This window comes from Dermochelys coriacea, chromosome 3, assembly GCF_009764565.3.
Source record: "Dermochelys coriacea isolate rDerCor1 chromosome 3, rDerCor1.pri.v4, whole genome shotgun sequence".
NCBI classification, from domain to species: Eukaryota; Metazoa; Chordata; order Testudines; family Dermochelyidae; genus Dermochelys; species Dermochelys coriacea.
In genome coordinates this window covers 137,941,471-137,967,454 of record NC_050070.1, presented here as the reverse complement: position 1 = coordinate 137,967,454, position 25,984 = coordinate 137,941,471, and the positions used below count along the sequence as shown (strand labels likewise).

At 42.0% G+C, this 25,984-nt stretch overlaps 1 long non-coding RNA gene across 1 annotated transcript; it reads right to left on the bottom strand.

Annotated features, from left to right (window-relative positions):
• Window positions 1–541: 541 nt before the first annotated feature.
• On the bottom strand, window positions 542–12,641 carry LOC119853812. Its single transcript, XR_005292225.2, has 3 exons — window positions 12,523–12,641; window positions 9,423–9,541; window positions 542–1,426 (listed from the first exon to the last, which is right to left on the bottom strand). It is a non-coding gene; the product is annotated as an uncharacterized LOC119853812 (long non-coding RNA).
• Window positions 12,642–25,984: the final 13,343 nt, after the last annotated feature.

The window sequence follows — 25,984 nt, the reverse complement described above, 5'->3', positions numbered from 1 at the left end:
TAGGTGCTTCTGAAAATCCCACCAGGTGCCTATCTACATCTTTAGGTACCTAAATACCTTTTAAAATGTAGCTCATTATGACTTATAAAGGTCACATAAAGAAAAGGAGTACTTGTGGCACAAGTACTATTTGTGGTACTTTAAAGCTTTATGCTCAAATAAATTTGTTAGTCTCTAAGGTGCCACAAGTACTCCTTTTTCTTTTTGCGAATACAGACTAACACAGCTTCTACTCTGAAAGGTCACATAGGAAGTCTGTGGCACTTGATAATTGAAATTAGATCTCCAGAGTTGCAGGTAAAGACCCAAACCCCTGGATCAACCTTCCTCCACTTCCTGAGTCTTCTTACCTAACCTCCCATAGCCAGATCTGAATGTGCAGCATGCCTTCACTACAGTGTTATGACACCTGTATGAAGAGCTTATTCTTCTGTTTAAGCTTCCAGCACCCCCAGAGACTTCATCTACAAAAATCAACATCATACAGAGGGCACCATTTTAATAGAGCTGTTCCTTTTGCATCAAGTATTTTACATCACGATGCCCTAGAGATGAGCTATTTCCAATAGAGCTCAATTAGGTTGACAGATACGACTTCATAGCTTCATGGGAATGGTAACCATGTATGACAACATCACAAATACACATTTGGAGTACTAAGGGTTTTCTAAGCACTTTAAATGGTTTGTTCCATTTGCATTTGCATTTGGACCTGATAGGTTTGGAAATGTGCTAACCATGGGGAAGGTGCTCCTATTAGTAGGACTAATGAATTCCAATCATCACAGGTTATGTAGAGTATAGAAATAAGAAATAGGGGCTAACTGTACTGCTGCAGATATATTTGGAAGATGATAAAAATAACTGGATTTTTTTCACCCTGGTGACTTCTTTATATAACACATAGATGGTAGTGTCCTCTCAGTGAATTTGATGATGCACAGGAGTTTAGAAGTATTCCAGTATTTGGGGTTAAAGACGAACAGTTGGATTTCAGCTGCAGATTCAAGGGCCAAGGATGGATGAGGAACCCAGCCTACCACTCTTGCACTGGGGGGAGGGTGCAGATCTCTGGAGAAGATTGATGACAGACCCAGCTTCCAAACACAACTTCCTTTTGTTATGCAAAATGAATCAGAATTCCCATTTCTGTGTGGTGTCCTTGCTCATCCTAGATCATCAACAGAAGATGGAGTTATTTGCCTGAAGTCAGGCAAATAAGAAAAGACCAAAATTCATCTGATGCTTCCCCAGGCCTTCATAAATAAAAAAGGATCACTTTACCGACAAACCAAAATCCCAATACAGCCACATTTCATGCACTATGGGAAAGATTTCACCTTCCTCCGAACCATTAGGTTTAGCCCACTGCTACAGGCACAATAGAAAATCCAAAGACTAGTGTTCTTAGGTGGTACGTCCAATCCTATGAAAAAAAAAATTAAAAACCTGGTACAAGTTTTCATAGTTTCTTGTATTTATATTCATTCTTGATCTACCAAAAACCAAGCTTTTTAATACCATTAATTGCTACATAAAAAGACAGCTATCATAAGAAGATAGAAAAGGCGTATTTGTGGCACCTTAGAGACTAACAAATTTATTTGAGCATAAGCTTTCGTGAGCTACAGCTCACTTCATCGGATGCATTTCGTGGAAAATACAGTGGGGAGATTTATATACACATACAGAGAACATGAAACAAGGGGTTTTATCATACACACTGTAAGGAGAGTGATCACTTAAGATGAGCCATCACCAGCAGCGGGGGGGGGAAAGGAGGAAAATCTTTCATGGTGACAAGCAAGGTGGGCTATTTCCAGCAGTTAACAAGAACATCTGAGGAACAGTGGGGGGTGCGGTGGGGGGAGAAATAACATGGGGAAATAGTTTTACTTTGTGTAATGACTCATCCATTCCCAGTCTCTATTCAAGCCTAAATTAATTGTATCCAGTTTGCAAATTAATTCTAATTCAGCAGTCTCTCGTTGGAGTCTGTTTTTGAAGTTGTTTTTATTGAAGAATAGCCACCCTCAGGTCTGTAATCGAGTGACCGGAGAGATTGAAGTGTTCTCCGACTGGTTTTTGAATGTAATAATTCTTGATGTCTGATTTGTGTCTGAAGGTAAAAAATCCATTACAATCTACATGCCACACAGACTATGCTGACAGCTTGTGCCACACACTCTCAAAGAAACTGCGGAACCACCTGATCAACATCCTCTACAGCAAACAGGGAAAGATTAAGAATGAGCTCTCAAAACTGGATACTCTCATAAAGAACCAACCTTCCACACAAACTTCCTCATGGATGGACTTTACAAAAACTAGACAAGCCATTTACAACACACACTTTGCTTCTCTACAAAAGAAAAAGGACACTAAGCTATCTAAACTACTACATGCCACAAGGGGCCACAACAGTGGTTCCCATAACCCACCCAGCAATATTGCTAATCTATCCAACTATACTCTTAGCCCAGCAGAAGAATCTGTCCTATCTCGGGGCCTCTCCTTTTGCCCCTCCACCCCCACGAACATGATACAGTTCTGTGGTGACCTAGAATCCTATTTTCGATGTCTCCGACTCAAGGAATATTTCCAACACACCTCTGACCAACATATTAACCCACAGAGACCTTCCTACCAACACTACAAAAAGAAGGATTCTGGGTGGACTCCTCCTGAAGGTCGAAACAACAGACTGGACTTCTACATAGAGTACTTCCGCCGACGTGCACGAGCTGAAATTGTGGAAAAGCAGCATCGCTAGCCCCATAACCTCAGCCGTGCAGAACACAATGCCATCCACAGCCTCAGAAACAACTCTGACATCATAATTAAAAAGGCTGACAAAGGAGGTGCTGTCGTCATCATGAATAGGTCGGAATATGAACAAGAGGCTACTAGGAAGCTCTCCAACACCGCTTTCTACAAGCCATAACCCTCTGATCCCACTGAGAGTTACCAAAAGAAACTACAGCATTTGCTCAAGAAACTCCCTGAAAAAGCACAAGAACAAATCCGCACAGACACACCCTTAGAACCCTGACTTGGGGTATTCTATCTGCTACCCAAGATCCATAAAACTGGAAATCCTGGACGCCCCATCATCTCAGGCATTGGCACCCTGACAGCAGGATTGTCTGGCTATGTAGACTCCCTCCTCAGGTCCTACGTTAACAGCACTCCCAGCTATCTTCGAGACACCACTGACTTCCTGAGGAAACTATAATCCATTGGTGATCTTCCTACAAACACCATCCTAGCCACTATGGATGTAGAAGCCCTCTACGCCAACATTCCACACAAAGATGGACTACAAGCCGTCAGGAACAGTATCCGCAATAATGTAACGGCTAACCTGGTGGCTGAACTTTGTAACATTGTCCCCACCCATAACTATTTCACATTTGGGGACAATGTACACCTTCAAATCAGCGGCACTGTGATGGGTACCCGCATGGCCCCACAGTATGCCAACATTTTTATGGCTGACTTAGAACAACGCTTCCTCAGCTCTCCATCATCTGGACCCATGAAAAAGAAGCCCTTGAGGAATTCCACCAGGATTTCAACAATTTCCATCCCACCATCAACCTCAGCCTGGACCAGTCCACACAAGAGATCCATTTCCTGGACACTACAGTGCTAATACGCGATGGTCACATAAACACCACCCTATATCGGAAACCTACTGACCGCTATTCCTACCTACATGTCTCTAAGCTTTCATCCAGATCATACCACACGATCCATTGTCTACAGCCAAGCTCTATGATATAACCGCATTTGCTCCAACCCCTCAGACAGAGACAAACACCTACAAGATCTCTATCATGCATTCTTAGAACTATAATACCCACCTGCTGAAGTGAAGAAACAGATTGACAGAGCCAGAAGAGTACCCAGAAGTCACCTACTACTGGACAGGCCCAACAAAGAAAATAACATAACGCCACTAGCCATCACCTTCAGCCCCCAACTAAAACCTCTCCAACGCATCACCAAGGATCTACAACCTATCTTGAAGGACGACCTATCACTCTCTCAGATCTTGGGAGACAGGCCAGTCCTTGCTTACAGACAGCCCCGCAACCTGAAGCAAATACTCACCAACAACCACACAACAGAACCACAAACCCAGGAACCTATCCTTGCAACAAAGCCTGTTGCCAACTCTGTCCACATATCTATTCAGGGGACACCATCATAGGGCCTAATCACATCAGCCACATTATCAGAGACTTGTTCACCTGCGCATCTAACAATGTGATACATGCCATCATGTGCAAGCAATGCCCCTCTGCCATGTACATTGGTCAAACTGGACAGTCTCTACATAAAAGAATAAATGGACACAAATCAGACGTCAAGAATTATAAAATTCAAAAACCAGTTGGAGAACACTTCAATCTCTCTGGTCACTCGATTACAGACCTGAGGGTGGCTATCCTTCAACAAAAAAACTTCAAAAACAGACTCCAACGAGAGACTGCTGAATTGGAATTAATTTGCAAACTGGATACAATTAACTTAGGCTTGAATAGAGACTGGGAATGGATGAGTCATTACACAAAGTAAAACTATATCTCCCCCCCCCCGACCTCACCCCACACTGTTCCTCAGATGTTCTTGTTAACTCCTGGAAATGGCCTACCTTGCTTGTCACCATGAAAGGGTTTCCTCCTTTCCCCCCCCCTGCTGCTGGTGATGGCTTATCTTAAGTTATCACTCTCCTTACAGTACTTGTGGCACCTTAGAGACTAACAAATTTATTAGAGCATAAGCTTTCGTGAGCTACAGCTCACTTCATCGGATGCATTTGGTGGAAAAATCAGAGGAAAGATTTATATACACACACACAGAGAACATGAAACAATGGGTTTATCATACACACTGTAAGGAGAGTGATCACTTAATATAAGCCATCACCAGCAGCGGGGGGGGAAAGGAGGAAAACCTTTCATGGTGACAAGCAAGGTAGGCTAATTCCAGCAGTTAACAAGAATATCAGAGGAACAGTGGGGGATGGGGTGGGGGGGGAGAAATACTATGGGGAAATAGTTTTACTTTGTGTAATGACTCATCCATTCCCAGTCTCTATTCAAGCCTATGTTAATTGTATCCAGTTTGCAAATTAATTCCAATTCAGCAGTCTCTCGTTGGAGTCTGTTTTTGAAGCTTTTTTGTTGAAGGATAGCCACTCTTAGGCCTGTGATCGAGTGACCAGAGAGATTGAAGTGTTCTCCAACTGGTTTTTGAATGTTATAATTCTTGACGTCTGATTTGTGTCCATTCATTCTTTTACGTAGAGACTGTCCAGTTTGGCCAATGTACATGGCAGAGGGGCATTGCTGGCACATGATGGCATATATCACATTGGTAGATGCGCAGGTGAACGAGCCTCTGATAGTGTGGCTGATTAGGCGCTATGATGGTATCCCCTGAATAGATATGTGGACAGAGTTGGCAACGGGCTTTGTTGCAAGGATAGGTTCCTGGGTTAGTGGTTCTGTTGTGTGGTGTGTGGTTGCTGGAGAGTATTTGCTTCAGATTGGGGGGCTGTCTGTAAGCAAGGACTGGCCTGTCTCCCAAGATCTGTGAGAGTGATGGGTCGTCCTTCAGAATAGGTTGTAGATCCTTGATGATGCGTTGGAGAGGTTTTAGTTGGGGGCTGAAGGTGATGGCTAGTGGCGTTCTGTTCTTTTCTTTGTTGGGTCTGTCCTGTAGTAGGTGACTTCTGGGTACTCTTCTGGAAAAGAAAAAGGACACTAAGCTATCTAAACTACTATATGCCACAAGGGGCCACAACAATGGTTCCCGTAACCCACCCAGCAATATTGTTAATCTATCCAACTATACTCTTAGCCCAGCAGAAGAATCTGTCCTATCTCGGGGCCTCTCCTTTTGCCCCTCCACCCCCACGAACATGATACAGTTCTGTGGTGACCTAGAATCCTATTTTCGACGTCTCAGACTCAAGGAATATTTCCAACACACCTCTGACCAACATATTAACCCACAGAGACCTTCCTGCCAACACTACAAAAAGAAGGATTCTGGGTGGACTCCTCCTGAAGGTCAAAACTGAAGCCTGGATTTCTACATAGAGTGCTTCCGCCGACGTGCACGAGCTGAAATTGTGGAAAAGCAGCATCACTTGCCCCATAACCTCAGCCATGCAGAACACAGTGCCATCCACAGCCACAGAAACAACTCTGACATCATAATCAAAAAGGCTGACAAAGGAGGTGCTGTCGTCATCATGAATAGGTCAGAGTATGAACAAGAGGCTACTAGGAAGCTCTCCAACACCACTTTCTACAAGCCATTACCCTCTGATCCCACTGAGAGTTACCCAAAGAAACTACAGCATTTGCTCAAGAAACTCCCTGAAAAAGCACAAGAACAAATCCGCACAGACACACCCCTAGAACCCTGACCTGGGGTATTCTATCTGTTACCCAAGATCCATAAACCAGGAAATCCTGGACACCCCATCATCTCAGGCATTGGCACCCTGACAGCAGGATTGTCTGGTTATGTAGACTCCCTCCTCAGGCCCTTCATTACCAGCACTCCCAGCTATCTTCGAGACACCACTGACTTCCTGAGGAAACTACAGTCCATTGGTGATCTTCCTAAAAACACCATCCTAGCCACTATGGATGTAGAAGCCCTCTACACCAACATTCCACACAAAGATGGACTACAAGCCGTCAGGAACAGTATCCCCGATACTGTCACGGCTAACCTGGTGGCTGAACTTTGTGACTTTGTCCTCACCAATAACTATTTCACATTTGGTGACAATGTATACCTTCAAATCAGCGGCACTGCGATGGGTACCCACATGGCCCCACAGTATGCCAACATTTTTATGGCTGACTTAGAACAACGCTTCCTCAGCTCTTGTCCCCTAATGCCCCTACTCTACTTGCGCTACATTGATGACATCTTCATCATCTGGACCCATGGAAAAGAAGCCCTTGAGGAATTCCACCATGATTTCAACAATTTCCATCCCACCATCAACCTCAGCCTGGACCAATCCACACAAGAGATCCACTTATTGGACACTACAGTGCTAATAAGCGATGGTCACATAAACACCAGCCTATATCGGAAACCTACTGACCGCTATTCCTACCTACATACCTCTAGCTTTCATCCAGATCATACCACTCGATCCATTGTCTACAGCCAAGCGCTACGACATAACCGCATTTGCTCCAACCCCTCAGACAGAGACAAACACCTACAAGATCTCTATCATGCATTCCTACAACTACAATACCCACCTGCTGAAGTGAAGAAACAGATTGACAGAGCCAGAAGAGTACCCAGAAGTCACCTACTACAGGACAGGCCCAACAAAGAAAAGAACAGAACGGCACTAGCCATCACCTTCAGCCCCCAACTAAAACCTCTACAACGCATCATCAAGGATTTACAACCTATCCTGAAGGACGACCCATCACTCTCACAGATCTTGGGAGACAGGCCAGTCCTTGCTTACAGACAGCCCCCCAATCTGAAGCAAATACTCTCCAGCAACCACACACCACACAACAGAACCACTAACCCAGGAACCTATCCTTGCAACAAAGCCCGTTGCCAACTCTGTCCACATATCTATTCAGGGGATACCATCATAGCGCCTAATCAGCCACACTATCAGAGGCTCGTTCACCTGCGCATCTACCAATGTGATATATGCCATCATGTGCCAGCAATGCCCCTCTGCCATGTACATTGGCCAAACTGGACAGTCTCTACGTAAAAGAATGAATGGACACAAATCAGACGTCAAGAATTATAACATTCAAAAACCAGTCGGAGAACACTTCAATCTCTCTGGTCACTCGATCACAGACCTAAGAGTGGCTATCCTTCAACAAAAAAGCTTCAAAAACAGACTCCAACGAGAGACTGCTGAATTGGAATTAATTTGCAAACTGGATACAATTAACATAGGCTTGAATAGAGACTGGGAATGGATGAGTCATTACACAAAGTAAAACTATTTCCCCAGGGTATTTCTCCCCCCCCCACCCCATCCCCCACTGTTCCTCTGATATTCTTGTTAACTGCTGGAATTAGCCTACCTTGCTTGTCACCATGAAAGGTTTTCCTCCTTTCCCCCCCCCCTGCTGCTGGTGATGGCTTATATTAAGTGATCACTCTCCTTACAGTGTGTATGATAAACCCATTGTTTCATGTTCTGTGTGTGTGTGTGTGTGTGTGTGTGTATATAAATCTCTCCTCTGATTTTTCCACCAAATGCATCCGATGAAGTGAGCTGTAGCTCACGAAAGCTTATGCTCTAATAAATTTGTTAGTCTCTAAGGTGCCCCAAGTCCTCCTTTTCTTTTTGTGAATACAGACTAACACGGCTGCTACTCTGAAACCTGTCACAAGAAGATATTATCATAGATTTTGATTGTTAATTAGGAGTTTGAGAAGTTGCCATCCAATTTACTACTAGTGATCTTAGATGACTGGAACTCTCTCTACCCCATATGAAGTGTGTAGTATAGAATGAAGTGTGTATTTGTTATGTTTAGCATTTCTGGAACTTTAAGTTAACAACTGGCAAATGGATTTCTTGCATGTAATTAAAATTCAGTGAGTTTTCTTTCATTCACTGAACAAGTAATTAAGATATAATGATGCCTTATATCTAAATGAAACATTGGGGTACAGCTTTACAATTAATCAAACGTAATTAACTTGCCCACAAGATCTGCAAATAGTTTAGTATACCATATTTTCCTCAAATCATTTCTTTCATTATTTTTTGATATAAAGAGTAGGTTTTTTCCTTTAATTTAACTTCTCCTCTTAGAACTTGCTGTCATCTAACTTCTTGCTATGCTCTCCCCATGGATTTATGTCTCCATAATATTACTTTCACAAGCATTCCCTCTTCAGTAGGAGCTGCTACATTCTACTTCTGATTTTTCTACACTACTAAGCCTTAGACAAGAGAATCCAGGATGCAGAATCCATTGGACAGGCTTCCAGCAAAAAAGGACTTGAAAAATCTGAAAGACTAAAGAAGTTTTTGGAAATCTAGTGTTATGGAGAGCAGCATTAATCTGGGTCACAAATAGCGAGGACTAAGTATTGTAGGTAGTAGATCATTGCATGACTGCTCATTGCCAACCAGAACCCCCATTGGCTAAGCAATTTGACATCCGTGAACTCGGCTGGCCCATGCCAGCTGACTTGGACTCGCAGGGCTTGGACTACAGGACTCTTTAATCGCAGTGTAGATTTCCGAACTCAGACTGTCCCACCTAACAGAGTCCTACAGCCCAGACTCCAGCCTGAGCCCAGAAGTCTACACCGTAATTAAACAGTCCTGCAGCCCAAGCCCCACAAGCCAGTCAACTGGAACTGCAATGTAGACTTACCCTCAGCATTGGGAGGAGGTAGCACTCAGTGTTATTACAACCTCCACTTCTGGCTCTGAAGCTTATTTTTCTTCTCTGACTCCCATCCTCCTCCCGCACCGCATCTCCTCCAAACCAGCCTGAAAGCAGGAAGAGAGAAGGAAAGCATTATTGTTACATCAACTAGAAACTGGAAGAAATTCCCCCTATTTAAAATGATTATTCATACACTCCCATTTCAGCTATGATGTATACAGTAGCGCCAATTGAACAAAAATTGACAGAATAGGTTCCATAAAAAATGCAGTTTGGTCAAAATCAAAATGTTTTATAGAAATGTGTTGATTCAAACAAAATTTCAACAGGAAAAAGTTTGTTTCATTTTTTTAACTTTGATTATTATAATTAATACTGTAGAGACTATATTATTTTAACACAATGTAAACACTGAAAAAGTGAATCTAAAGAGTCAAAATGAAACATTTTCAACACTATCAAAATGAAACATTTTTGACAGTATATAAGCAAGCCAAGTTGATGGCTCCCAATGGACATGTTTTTGAATTTTCATTTTGCAGAACATTTTGACTTTTTATTCCAATTCAGAATGACTTTTTAAAATGTCAGAATATCCCACGGAACAGAAATTCTGGTTCTCAACCAGCTCTAGTATACAGATTTGAGTTTGGTTAGCAGAAACTAGACATAGCACAAAACCAGGCCCTTTTCTATCTTTTATCACTCCACCTCCTGCTGACCTCAAGTGTTGGAAGTTTGGATAAAAAGATGTTAATAGTTCAGTGATCGGTCTTAAGTTTTACAAACCACAAACCTGCAGACTGATTAAGTTTTTGCAAGCAAAGCCTCTTTTAATATCCCTATCAAAAAGCTAGCTAGGATTAAAGCAGGTGAATAAACCCAAACTACTAAAAGGGATTATTTTCCTTCCTTTCACAAACGGCCCAAACAAAGTCAGAGGTGACTAGTTTTATTTTGTGTCAAAAAATTTAATGACACCTTCTTCTCAAGCCTCTGTCAAGCAAGTGTCAAGCAAGCTTGAGCTTCTCATGAAGCCCCATGGAGATTACAATACTGTCATTAAATGCCATGTTTCAATCTCAACTACACCTGGGTACTTCCAAAGTAATTCCATTTAAGTCAATTGCAGAAGCTACACTGGTGTAACTGAGATCAGGACCTGGCCCCAAGAGAAGGCAACCATAGTATAGTACATCTATTTATTAAAGGTTTCTCAAATCTGTACTGCATGCCTTTGTGGATTTTCTCAAAATTCTTTAGATTTAAACTAAACCTTAGACAGTGCCCTAAGCAGTTCATAGTGAACATTGTAGTATTAATTTTTTTATTGTTATCATTTAAATATTATGGTAGGATTCTGCAGTTACTAATAGAAACTAATAGAAATCTCTCCGAGGCTACATTCTTCCCTGGTGTAACAGTATTGACTTCAGTGGATTTACATCAGAGTTGAATTTAGCTCATGGATTTCTGAAGATTCATTTCCACTTTTGAGCATTGAGGCCCCTGGATTTTTCAAGTGTAGCAGGTTATTCTTGTCGGACTTGAGAAAGAAGGCAGGGATGCATACTTTTCTTGAAAAGAAAAGGAGTACTTGTGGCACCTTAGAGACTAACAAATTTATTAGAGCATAAGCTTTCGTGAGCTACAGCTCACTTCATCGGATGCATTTGGTGGAAAAAAGAGGAGAGATTTATATACACACACACAGAGAACATGAAACAATGGGTTTATCATACACACTGTAAGGAGAGTGATCACTTAAGATAAGCCATCACCAACAGCAGGGGGGGGAAGGAGGAAAACCTTTCATGGTGACAAGCAGGTAGGCTAATTCCAGCAGTTAACAAGAATATCAGAGGAACAGTGGGGGGTGGGGTGGGGGGGAGAAATACCATGGGGAAATAGTTTTACTTTGTGTAATGACTCATCCATTCCCAGTCTCTATTCAAGCCTAAGTTAATTGTATCCAGTTTGCAAATTAATTCCAATTCAGCAGTCTCTCGTTGGAGTCTGCTGAAGCAAATACTCACCAGCAACCACACACCACACAACAGAACCACTAACCCAGGAACCTATCCTTGCAACAAAGCCCATTGCCAACTCTGTCCACATATCTATTCAGGGGACACCATCATAGGACCTAATCACATCAGCCACACTATCAGAGGCTCGTTCACCTGCGCATCTACCAATGTGATATATGCCATCATGTGCCAGCAATGCCCCTCTGCCATGTACATTGGCCAAACTGGACAGTCTCTACGTAAAAGAATGAATGGACACAAATCAGACGTCAAGAATTATAACATTCAAAAACCAGTTGGAGAACACTTCAATCTCTCTGGTCACTCGATCACAGACCTAAGAGTGGCTATACTTCAACAAAAAAGCTTCAAAAACAGACTCCAACGAGAGATTGCTGAATTGGAATTAATTTGCAAACTGGATACAATTAACTTAGGCTTGAATAGAGACTGGGAATGGATGAGTCATTACACAAAGTAAAACTATTTCCCCATGGTATTTCTCCCCCCCACCCCACCCCCCACTGTTCCTCTGATATTCTTGTTAACTGCTGGAATTAGCCTACCTGCTTGTCACCATGAAAGGTTTTCCTCCTTCCCCCCCCTGCTGTTGGTGATGGCTTATCTTAAGTGATCACTCTCCTTACAGTGTGTATGATAAACCCATTGTTTCATCTTCTCTGTGTGTGTGTATATAAATCTCTCCTCTGTTTTTTCCACCAAATGCATCCGATGAAGTGAGCTGTAGCTCACGAAAGCTTATGCTCTAATAAATTTGTTAGTCTCTAAGGTGCCACAAGTACTCCTTTTCTTTTTGCGAATACAGACTAACACGGCTGCTACTCTGAAACCTATACTTTTCTTGATTAGATAGATGATAGAGTCAAAGTCCTAACGAGGTCTCTGGAGGGTAATCTGTATCCCTGATGGGGTTTTTTTATGTGAATCTGTTATTCAACCAAGATCAGTTGCATTCTATTGTAGTCTGTGCACTGTTACCCTAATTTGCACTATTACCCATGAACTATTGTCTCTTGCCCTCCATTCCTACTCACCTGATCCGTTTTTGCTCTCTTCCTCCCCCGCACCTTTGCCTTCATGTTGTTTTTTGCTTCTTTGCTATCCTGCCTTCCTTTTTTGAACTCATAATAGTGTCAGTACCATTCAGTTCTGGGTCCCAACACTTGCAGCCTATTAAAATGGACACACATCATTATTTGTTAAGTGCTGCCCATTTATCCAGTACTTTAAGACACAATACAGAAGATTTTACTTTTCCAAGCTTTAACTTTCTGTGTGGGGTAGACAAGCAGTTACTTCCTTCCTGTCTATTCTGTGTGAAGAATTTGGAGATGATGCTTTAGGGAATGATTCTATCACCCTTACATTGAGTAGTACTTAAAACTTCAAGCAGTCTCAATGATTTCAATGGCCCCGTATGTGGAATGACATACTACACAGCATGAAAGAGGAGAGCTGAAATCAGCCCTGATACTCCATTGCATTGCAACTTGAGTAGGCGTCTACACCAGAGCAAAAGTGAAAAGGTGTTAAATGCTTTCATGCTGATTGAGTAGACCTTTATACCACTTTGCACATGTATAAATGACTACACAAGGTGCAGGGCAATGGCAAATCAAATGCCAGGATTCTAGTGGGCCAGATTCTGCTCTCATTTACATTGGAATAAATCAGGAGTAATTCCCAGTTTACACCAGTACAACTAAAAGCAGAATATAGCCCAGCAGGTTTAAAATCAGATAACTTCAAGCTGTGCGATCACCATGCACTGGCTTCATTTTTGTCATACTATTATTATTTATAAAGTTTTTGTTTGGTTATTTGGAGACTGCAAAAGATATTGACACTCTGTCCAATCTCTGTCCAATCTCCAGAAAGGAGATTACAAATTCTGGAGGGCAAAATTCTGCTCTCAGTTATGACAATGTAAATGGGAATAACGCCAATAGAACATCTCCAGCTGAACTCAGAATTTGGCCCTAAATATGTCTATACAGCTGGGTCAAATTCCCAAGCCACACAGAGGGTGCAGCTGGTTATCAAAGAACTTGGATTTCAACTTGTGAAAGAAAGATATATTCTTTCTGTAGCAGCATTTAATTTCTTGGCAGATTCCACAAGCTTTTGTGTTGAGAGCTAAGAGATTCCCTCCCTGTGGGCTGTCATGTGACCGAATCAGAAACAGCTCATCTGTCTTGCCCTTTCTACAAGCCACACACTCTACCTTTTCAGTCACCTTATGTCCTGAGACTTGGTACTTTAGCCTTTGGAAATGGAGTCCCTGTGTCATATCTAATTATGAATGCAGTATCAAATTTACTTTTACAGATCTAGGTGAAAAAAGCCTCATTCACATGTTGTGGGTTTCCCCAATCTTACTGAGTCCTACAGTTTCATTAACAGAATAGATTGGGGCCTCAAATTTTACAGAAAATCCTATGCAAAGGATTGAAAGTAGCAAAAGAAAAAGAACAATCTCCAAATATTCCTTCCTCTCTTCCTCAGTAAGAGCCACACAATCATTATCGGCTGAGCTATTCCAAATATTTGCAGTCCGCCCAGTTTGCCTTCAACCCACCTCAGATCCAAATGCATCCTGCTGTGAAGAGCTGTCGTTGTACTTTACTACTGGAAAAATTAACAACATCTGAAATCATAGAATCATAGAATATCAGGGTTGGAAGGGACCTCAGGAGATCATCTAGTCCAACCCCCTGCTCAAAGCAGGACCAATCCCCAATTTTTGCCCCAGATCCCTAAACGGCCCCCTCAAGGATTGAACTCACAACCCTGAGTTTAGCAGGCCAATACTCAAACCACTAAGCTATCCCTCCCCCCAATGACTTCACCAGTCCTGGTTCATCCTGTTCTGTGTCCCCAATTACATGATGACCTCTGAAAAATAATTATAATTAATCAAAACTTGGCCCAGACACAAGCCGTAATTGGGGATATCACTTATCCGATTCAAGCTAGATCTTTACCCTGAATGGCTGGTAAAATCGAGTGAAGAACCTCAATGCAACCTGGGAGTATAAATACCTCCCTCAAAGGGACTCTCCTAGTGACCCCACAGCATGCAATAGTCAGACTGTTTCTCAAAAAACACATAATTAACCGTTGTTATTTCCTGACCCTTCTCTAATCTCACCTTCTTAGGATGTCATATAGAAAGTAATGGTGAATAAAATCTAGCAGTTCCTGATCTTGGCAATTGTGCTGGCCCACCCAAGCAAGGCTTCACATTTAAATGGGGCAGAGTCCAAGAGGTTGCTCTACTGAAGGTTCTTGAGTCATGGACAAAGGAGAAACATCTACGCTACTAGGCATATCAGCAGCCTTTGGCATACTTATCAGGCTAATTGCTTTAAAAGTTGAAAAATAAATAATCCTACAGTGTGTGGCTATCATTAACAGTATCTACATTAATTTCATTCTGTTTCTTTAGCTTTCAACAAGAGTAAATATAACCAAATCCTGCTTATCTTATTCACATCACACAATGAACAGAGGGTTGTATGATAGGTTTGCCTACAATCACAGGGGACTGGACTTGATGCCCCAGTCCAATGTCCCTATGACTTCTGTGAGATTATTCATGGGTAAAGTCACCTCTGGGTTAAATTCACACTTGTGCAAAGCGTCAGCATGAGGTCTATAAACTAATGTCCTACTCTAAGATCCTAAGTTGCTCTGATGTGATGGATAGTCCTTGTGCTGCCTTCCCCTTGCCCTTGGAACTATAGCCCATATGAATCTTTATTCAAGTAGGATTTGGTCACAGTTTGTAACAAAAATACTATATTTCCACTTGCTCAAACTTGATTAAATATGTTCCTGGTCCAAATTCTGATCTCACACAGGTAAAAATTTAAAGTGATTCCATTGACCATGTATCAATCTCTGGCTATTTGTGTCTGTTCTGTGTTGTCCCAGTGACACAAAGTGTGTTTGTATAGCTGCTAGCACAGTAGAGCTAGGATCTTGGAATGGGTCCTCTAAGTGCTACAATAATATACAATCAATAAATAAATGCAATTTAACTGGCTAGATGAGATGGGTTTACAGCTTCTCTGTTCATAAGAGTGGTGCACAGTAGCTAGAGTATACTGGTGAATCTGCCTCCGAATGTATTCAATGAGGGTCACGCCACAATTACATCAGTACAAGAGCTGAATGTGGTTTAATTGTTTGGTGGTTTAATTGTTTGGTTAATAATCGTAGGCTAGATGACCAAGTGCACCAGAGCAGCTCTTGACACATGCTATGGTAGTAGAACTTTAGGCTGAGGTCTCTTGGGTCCCTGAAAAAGGCTCCCAAGGAACCACTCCGCTGGCCCAGATCACCAGAATGCATCTCAACCTGACCCCACCTCCTCACAGCCCTGATACATCGGAGGCATCTGGGAGGGCTTGTCAGCTATCTGAAGTTTCTGCTATGCTAGAAGAAATCTTCAACTGTTGATTTAAGGCAGCTTTAAATCCCCTGAAGTAAAAAGGGGACTTCAGAGGAGCTGAAAAACTTGACCCATACATTGATAAAGAAAAAACTGGTATTTTTTTACCTGTTACCAATAGCACCTTGGCTTATCAATCAGCAGGAAATTTTTAAATGGTTTACTTTTCACAGTTTATTCTGTTTGTTTGCTATTTACATTTCACGCCACTAGAACAATTAAACCAAACTAGTGCAGGAGGTTTTTCTACAATCCCTTTGTAGTCTATTTTGCCTCTGGGTACTCAATAGTAGGGAGATGTTGCAAACACTCCTGGGATTGCTCATAGCCAAAAACCAAAGGTATCACTTTTAAAATTTCTAATACATTTGATACAGCTTGAAACACAGCAACAAATAATCCCCAACATCTAAATTTTGGGCCTAGTCTACTTATAAATGTTTCATTACAATTAATAATCTGTCCGATGCTGTGTAGATGCCAGAATACAAAATTCTCCTAAACATGAGAACAAGTCTAGCAACTACTCAGCTGTTTTTAGGAGGATCATTGCCATTTTGCCAGGTGTTTTTTCTTTACTGCAATCATGGATTCAGAGTTTATTTATTATAGGCAGAGCTGGTAACATTACTTATAGTTAAGCTTTCCTGACACTTCATTATAAGCCCCTGTTTTCAGTGCTTATAAAACTTTGTCACATTTTAGCTATTCAGACTGAAACTTTGCATGCTGGGCAGTCTGCCTAAGGCTGAATTTTGGAGGGAAAGTTTCAGCTAACATAGTTCAGCCATTTCTGAGAATGAGGTTAGAGAAAATATGCTGTTTACTCCTCATCTAAAAACCTTCCAACTATTTCACTGAGCAACCCCAGTGCCTCCCAGCTTTGAAGCAGGGTTCTGAAGTTTGGCACAGGGGTGCCATTGTGGAAATTCACTCATATTTCACAAAGTTATAAGTCTCTGAACAATTTCAGTTTGCACATGCTTGGTAAAGACTTCAGAGAATTTACCTGCCAAGTTCTATCAAGCGTCAGTCTGCAATGAAAATGCTCCACTCCTTCACACCTCCTACCTGCAGACCAGACTGTCCACCTGCCCTCCATACATAGCAACTGATCCGTACATGCTTCATGCTAAGGCTGCAGGAAATGAGCTGGACTTTCAATGGAATAATTCCTCCCAGCTGCAGGGCTCCACTCTGCCTCTGGGCACCAGAACTGAGAATACTGAGTGCTTTCAGTGCTCACCCTGGCTGGCATCCAAGCAGCAAGGAGAAGGAGGAAGCATCTAATTTTAATACAGAAAGGTGATAAATGGAGTGGATATGCACTGGGGTGATGTGCATGTGTGTGGGATGGAGAATAGGGAGGTAGAGCCAGAAAATGGGGGGGGGGGTAAGAACAAAAGATGTTAGGAGCTAGAATTGGGGCACAGAGGTAGAATGGTCTATACCACAAGAGCATACTCCACTCCCAAACCTGGAATTGAATTCAGGAGTTCTGAGTCTCAACATCCCTCTGTTGTCAGCAAATAGCTATGAAAGCCACAAAGTGAGAGTCTTATTCCCCTCTACTGGCTGGTCTAGATAAAGGCTAACACTGAACTATTGCTACTACTTATTCAGTTAGCTAAAATGGTAGAGATCTGTGCCATGGATCTAAAGTTCTGAACCCATCTGATGACCCATGATGGTTGTCAATATGGTTCCACATGATAAAATTTATGTTTTTCATCTTACTTTTTTTTAAAAAAATATGAAATTACATCCAAAAACTATGCTAAAAGAATGTTAAAGTTGCAAAGCTGGGAAATGCCAGAAGTAAAGCTGTCTGGGCATTAGCATACAGTCTTTTTTTTTACATGCTCACACATTTTTTCCACAGGAGCCCTGCCTCATTTAGTGCACAGGATGAACCAGCCCTGGGATGAATCAGGTTGCATAGTGAAAGAGACTGCTGTCTATTGGACCCCTGTCTCATTTGTTCCAGGAGTTGGGAAGTGTGCACCAAATGTATCATTGAACTGAAGGAAGAGAAAGGATATTCTTGTGGTGAAGGAAGTTGAATGCGACCCTGGAATTTTATCCCTGCCTGGGCCACAGAACTGTTGAGTGACAGCAGGCAAGTCACATAAGTCAAAATGTTCAGTTGGCCACTAATTGCCTATTCTTTATTTTCTGATTATCGTGAGACATCTGGGGCTAGATTTGCAGAAGTGCTGAGGGTTCACAAATGCAACTGAAGTCAGCAGGAGCTGTACTTCAGACAAATAAAATGCTATAGAAATGCAGAACCCTCTGAAAAATTAGGTCTAGTGTCTGAAATTGGGCACTCAAAATTAGTGGATGCCTGACAACTTTAGCTTTAATCTCTCTGTGTCTCCATTCCCCAGGCAAAAAATGGGGATAAATAGCATAACATAAACTCACTGAGCTGCTGTGAAGATCAATTAATTAATGTCTGAAGAACTCAGACACAATAGTAAGGATCACCATAGAAATGCCCAGGAGGAAATAAATAATTCTGTATTCAATGTAGGGTGTTAAATAATGGCTGGAGCCACGCACCGAATGAGGAGACTAAAAAGAAATATTGAATAGCACTAGAGACAGCTGGAAACTGGAATTCCCATTCCAGGGGAAATTCTGAAACCTTAAAAACATCTTTCATTCCAAACCAGAACAAAAATTGAAATTTCACAATCTCCTACGGACCCAAAATTCTGAAATTTTGTTTAGAAAAAGTCAAAAAAAACATTATGTTTCAACCATTTCAAAATGTTTCCAAAGCTCCGCAAGTTGCTCAAAGCCTTGGTAGCCCACCAGGCAGGGAGCTGGGCAGCTTGTGAAACCTGGGAACCAAGGTTGAGGAGCCATGAACCTTGGAATTCCTAGGAGCCCTGGCTCCTACGCAGTTTGCTTGGCAAGCTGCCCGGGAGTCAGGAGTCAAGAGCCTGGAAGTCCGGGCTGCTGAGGAGCCAGGAAGGCAAACCAGCAGGGAAGCAGTCAAGAATTCCATTGTAATTTTGTCAAACTCAACACACTCCTGTGCAACATTTCAATCTCAACAAATCAGCATTTTCCAACAGAAAAACGTTCTAATGGAAAATTTCTATTAGTTTTAATAACTAGGCTTTAACTTACTGAGACAGGGGTCCCAAGGAAAAAATTGCATGAGATCATGTAATTCAAGACTGTCATAATGCACATGCAGAAGGTGGCTGAATTTAGGTTATACAGGCCTGTCAGGGGCAGGCTGTGTCTGGGGAGAAGAACCACAGGAGAGTGGAGTTAATTCTGGTGTTAGGTCCCTGGAACAAGGGGCTATGTGCTCAGGGAGGTAGCTCTGGGGCTGGTGTTCCAGAAGGGAAGCAGAACTAGCTATGAGAAAGAAGCTGGCTGAGAAGGGAAACTGCAAGAAACAGGACTACTAGAGATCCCTGGGAGAGGAGGCTGTGAAACTCTAGGGCTTGGTCTACACTACAGAGTTAAGTTGATGTAAGGCAGCTTATGTTAACTTAATTATGTCAATGTCTACACTTCAATGCTCCTTCTGCCAAAGTAAGTGGCCCGCTATACCAATATAACTCCATCACCATGAGAGGTGTAGCGCTTATGTCGATGTAGCTAGGGCGACAGTGTCCACGTAGACACTGCATTATTTACCTGAGCTGTTGGCTGAATGGGGCTGACAGCTGGAGTCCTCCTCCCCCGCCCCAGCACTGACAGCCCAAGCTGTCAGCAGGGTGCGGTGCTGACCCGGTACCTGGTGTCAGTGCCAGGGCAGGATGTGGGGACTCCGCTGTGAAATCATGCCTGTCAGACAGCTCTATCGTCAGCACTGGAGTGACTGTCAGTATCAGGGAAGCCAGCTGTGAGCCACAGGCAGGGCTGAGGCTGTCAGCTCCAGCTGTTTGTGTCCCACAATGCTCCACTTCAGTCAGTGGAAGTGCTCTTCATGAGGATGCATACCATGGACAGAAGGAGCAAGTGTGGATGTGAACCACCGATTTCATGACTGCGGTGGCTTTATGTCAACTTAACTTAAGTCAACTTAATTTTGTATTGTAGACAAGCCCTAGGAGCTCACAAAGGGTGAGCTAAGGAACTGTATTTTGTCTGTTATATGCTTATAGTTGGACAATAAGCTCTGTTAAAAGGAGACTAGGCATGGGGAGAAGCCCTGCCATGTCACAACCCCACTTTCACTTGGCACTGTTCAAAAAAACACTGAGAGATTGTCCCTGCACCGAAAAGTTTACAATTTAATAGACATGGCAGACAATGGGTGGGAGGGGAAGTGACCTGCCGAAGTCACACAGCATTTTCCAGCCTACTACCCTATCCAATGAGGGTGCTCTGCCTCTCTCTCACTCACTCACACACACTTCTTAAATCTTTATAGATTAATTTATTGAATTTTAAGAGAAAAAAAACCTTATCCTTGATTAACCCTATTTCCCAAAACATCAATTGGCCATGTTCCAGCCTTACACACCTGGTCCATTAAGAGTTTGCTCATTTGTTAGAACAGCTAATTTGACCCCTTCACTGTAGTATCTGATTCTGGATTACAAAATGTGGATTAAATGTTTCCCTTCAGATTCATGCACATCCCTAGTGCTTGTTCTGCACTTCCCTCCCAGCGTTCTGTGTATCGATGTCAATCTCCACAGTGAGCTGGAGAGCAGAAAGTATACTAGAAAAGATCTATAGCACAGATTAAACACAGAAGGTTCCCAATTAAGTAAATTTTAGTAGTAGTTGTTTTTTTCCCCAATGACTTGAACTGCTTTCAAGGACAAAAGCAAATTCATATTTATTGTAAACTAAAATATAGGGCCTGATTCACAATTGCATTCTGTCTGCTTTGTGCCACAAGACAATCATTAACCCAGTGTAAGCATTTAAATAAGCTCATGGTTGCTTGCGTCTCTGGAGTGGCAAAAGAAACTGGAGTGTGCCGGTGAATGCGGCCTTTAATTTTTTGTCACTATATTACTAGTAGCAAGATTTAGCACACTCAGACATAAAACTAGACATGATAAAAAATAAGCCCCTTTTCTTACTAGGTTTTAATTTAAGCATCATGACTGTTGTGATTCTTCTCAGCTCTCTGTGTTTGTGCACCTCTTCTGATATGCATAAAGCTTACTACCAGATTAACCAGGTCAGCCGTACAGAAGAATGCCCTCTATATTTTCTTTATGCTTTAGTACATTTAGGCTTTGGGTCAGAGTCTCAGCTGAGGTAAATACTACAGTTTATACCATTGCTTTACACTAGCTGAGGATGTGGCCCCTTTTTCTTTTAAATGGAGATTATTTTAAGGAAAGTCCTTTGTATCAGGGAAATGTAACAGCTATATTGGTTTAAGCTTTTTGGTCTACCAATCAGCTTGGATTCATTGATATTTGCAATAATAATTTCTCAAAAGGCCATAACCTCGGTCAGGTACTAGACAAAGCCAAAAGTGCTTCGGTGATGAAATGGAAGAGTGTGTGGCTTATGTCTCCCAGTACGCTTGGTTTTTGTCACGTGATCCTTCTGTGACATGACTCTGGTACTCATTTCCCCTCCTCCCCATCTGCAGAGGTAAGCAAAATCTGTGACAGCTATGGCTGACTCTGAACCCCTTGAAGAGTCAGCTCACCCTTTGACAGTGGGCTTCTTGGTAACAATTTGTTACTAGTTATTAAAGGGAAACAACTTCAAAAAAAATACACCTCTCTCTGATGACTTTTTACATAGTATTGTTACAAGTGCCAGCTAAATTACTATTAGAAGAAAATATTTTCTTTATTTATCCATTTGCTTACTTTATGAAATTAATAGTGCTATGTACCAGATTTGCTTTATCCCCTGTACAGGTGGTTAGTCAGTTTCCTTTGCTTTGTGGGTCTCTCCTGTTGCACAACAAAGTGCTTACATTTATATATATATTCCCAATTTTTTTATAAACTTCCATATGGTGCCAGAATCACACACCTAATAATAAAATAAGGTTATAATATAGAATATTTGGCTGCAAATGGATGCTAAAATATGCTGCCTAAGGTGCTTTAATTTCAGTTAGCCTGGGGATTTGAGGGATTGCAAACAGAAGATCATCCATCACAGACTTGATGTGAAGCTGAGTGAGGAGAATATACTCTGAGAGGGGAATATACTCTTGGACAGAAAAAACAGACTAGGAGTCAGAAAGCCTGACTAGAGATGAGCAAAAGTCAAAATTTTCATCCCAGGAGAAATTGTGATATTTCAATTATTGTTTTCATTCAAAACAGTTATGAAAAGTCAAAATATAAATTTTCACAGAACAAAAAGTTTCAAATAATTATTATTCAGAAACATCAAAACATTCAGTATTATAAAAACAAAACATTTCAACACTCTTGGATAGAAATATCATCAAAATATTTTGTTTCAGGTCAGTTCATGATTAAACTGCATCTGCTTATGGAGCTGTAGTACCTTACGGGAGTTATGGTTCAGGTGCTTCTTGCTTTCATTCTTCCATTCAGTCGCAACTCCTTGGCTGGACTATATTTCCCATGATGCACCAGTCCCCTGACCCTCAACTTGGACAGTGAGGAGACCATGGTGCATCACGGGAGATGTAGTACAGCCAAGAAGCCCAGCCCAGAGGAGAGAATGAACTTTTATAGAAACTGGAGTTAGAATGTGACCTGATTTTAGAAAAGGTTTCACAGACAGCACAAAATGCTCAGCGTGTGTAAAGCTAGCTAAAATGATAAAGCCATGAAAGGACTGAAAAACCTCAATAAGAGGGCAAAAGTGGCAGATCCTCCTCAAATTCAAAACACTGCTTTTCAACTACACCCTACCCGATTCCTGTAGTTGCCACATGAAGCCATATGTGGCAGTGGTTTAACAGGTAAAGCATGGCATCTGACGCATCCATGTACTGGATGTCCACCTGCTGAATTGACACTGAGTTTGTTTGTGCACATTTCCCCCCTCACTTTTCAGAGTATTTATAGATGATCAGTCATTTTCCTATTCCTCCACTCAAAGTCTGGAGAAGAGAGTCTGAAGAAGTCTAATGACAGGTTTCAGAGTAGCAGCCGTGTTAGTCTGTATTTGCAAAAAGAAAAGGATTACTTGTGGCACCTTAGAGACTAACAAATTTATCTGAGCATAAGCTTTCGTGAGCTACAGCTCACTTCATCGGATGCACTTGGTGGAAATACCTGAGATGATGGGGTGTCCAGGATTTCCAGATTTATGGATCTTGGGTAGCAGATAGAATACCCCAAGTCAGGGTTCTAAGGGTGTGTCTGTGCGGATTTGTTCTTGTGCTTTTTCAGGGAGTTTCTTGAGCAAATGCTGTAGTTTCTTTTGGTAACTCTCAGTGGGATCAGAGGGTAATGGCTTGTAGAAAGTGGTGTTGGAGTATGCCTCGTAGCCTCTTGTTCATATTCTGACCTATTCATGATGACGACAGCACCTCCTTTGTCAGCCTTTTTGATTATGATGTCAGAGTTGTTTCTGAGGCTGTGGATGGCACTGTGTTCTGCACGGCTGAGGTTATGGGGCAAGTGATGCTGCTTTTCTCCAATGCATCATCAAGGATCTACAACCTATCCTGAAGGGCGACCCATCACTCTCACAGATCTTGGGAGACAGGCCAGTCCTTGTTTACAGACAGCCCCCGAAACCTGAAGCAAATACTCACTAGCAACCACACACCATACAACAGAACCACTAACCCAGGAACCTATCCTTGCAACAAAGCCTGTTGCCAACTCTGTCCACAGATCTATTCAGGGGACACCATCATAGGGCCTAATCACATCAGCCACACTATCAGAGGCTCGTTCACCTGCACATCTACCAATGTGATATATGCCATCATCTGAGTAGGGAAGGAAATAGACTTCTAGGATCGAGGCTGGCACAACTGATAAAGAGAGCTTTAAACTAGGAATTGGGGGGAGATGGATGGGAGATGTCCAGAAAATCTCCATGCCAGATTTTAGCATTGAGAGGGAAGAAGATGAAGTAAGAAAGGATACAGCCGTAGGTAGGAGAATGTATATAAGGAACGAGGGCGGTGTGGATACTAGTCTAATAGGTTATACTGGCTGTAGAATGACTAATAGGGTACAAAATGTGAGCGAGTCCAAACAGCAAAAATTAAGATGTTTGTATACCAATGCGAGGAGTCTAGGTAACAAAATGGAGGAACTAGAGCTACTGGTGCAGGAAGTGAAACCAGATATTATAGGGATAACAGAAACATGGTGGAATAGTAGTCATGACTGGACTACAGGTATTCAAGGGTATGTGCTCTTTAGGAAAGACAGAAACAAAAGGTAAAGGGGGTGGAGTAGCATTGTATATCAATGATGAGGTAGAATGTAAAGAAATAAGAAGCGATGCAATGGATAAGACAGAGTCCGTCTGGGCAAAAATTACACTGGGGAAGAAAACTAGTAAAGCCTCTCCTACGATAGTGCTTGGGGTGTGCTATAGACCTCCGGGATCTAAGTTGGATATGGATAGAGCCCTTTTTAATGTCTTTAATAAAGTAAATACTAATGGAAACTGCATGATCATGGGAGACTTTAACTTCCCAGATATAGACTGGAGGACCAGTGCTAGTAATAATAATAGGGCTCAGATTTTCCTAGATGCGATAGCTGATGGATTCCTTCATCAAGTAGTTGCTGAACCGACTAGAGGGGATGCCGTTTTAGATTTAATTTTGGTGAGTAGCGAGGACCTCATAGAAGAAATGGTTGTAGGGGACAATATTGGCTCAAGTGATCATGAGCTAATTCAGTTAAAACTAAATGGAAGGATTAACAAAAATAAATCTGCAACTAGGGTTTTTGATTTCAAAAGGGCTGACTTTCAAAAATTAAGGAAATTAGTTAGGGAAGTGGATTGGACTGAAGAACTTATGGATCTAAAGGTAGGAGGAGGCCTGGGATTACTTTAAATCAAAATGCGGTTTTGGGATGCATCAGGAGAGGCATTTCCAGTAGGGATAAGGAGGTTTTAGTACCGTTATACAAGGCACTGGTGAGACCTCACCGAGAATACTGTGTGCAGTTCTGGTCTCCCATGTTTAAAAAGGATGAATTCAAACTGGAGCAGGTACAGAGAAGGGCTACTAGGATGATCCGAGGAATGGAAAACTTCTCTTATGAAAGGAGACTTAAGGAGCTTGGCTTGTTTAGCCTAACTAAAAGAAGGTTGAGGGGAGATATGATTGCTCTCTATAAATATATCAGAGGGATAAATACAGGAGAGGGAGAGGAATTATTTAACCTCAGCACCAATGTGGATACAAGAACAAATGGGTATAAACTGGCCACCAGGAAGTTTAGACTTGAAATCAGACGAAGGTTTTTAACCATCAGAGGAGTGAAGTTTTGGAATAACCTTCCAAGGGAAGCAGTGGGGGCAAAAGATCTATCTGGTTTTAAGATTCTACTTGATAAGTTTATGGAGGAGATGGTATGATGGGATAATGGGATTTTGGTAAGTAATTGATCTTTAAATATTCAGGGTAAATAGGCCAAATCCCCTGAGATGGGATATTAGATGGATGGGATCTGAGTTACTATAGAAAATTCTTTCCTGGATATCTGGCTGGTGAATCTTGCCCATATGCTCAGGGTTTAGCTGATTGCCGTATTTGGGGTCGGGAAGGAATTTTCCTCCAGGGCAGATTGGAGAGGCCCTGGAGGTTTTTCGCCTTCCTCTGTAGCATGGGGCATGGTTGACTTGAGGGAGGCTTGAGGGAGAGATTCTGTGGCCTGCGCTGTGCAGGAGGTCAGACTAGATGATCAGAATGGTCCCTTCTGACCTTAGTATCTATGAATCTATGTGCCAGCAATGCCCTTCTGCCATGTACATTGGCCAAACTGGACAGTCTCTACGTAAAAGAATGAATGGACACAAATCAGACGTCAAGAATTATAACATTCAAAAACCAGTTGGAGAACACTTCAATCTCTCCGGTCACTCGATTACAGACCTAAGAGTGGCTATCCTGCAACAAAAAAACT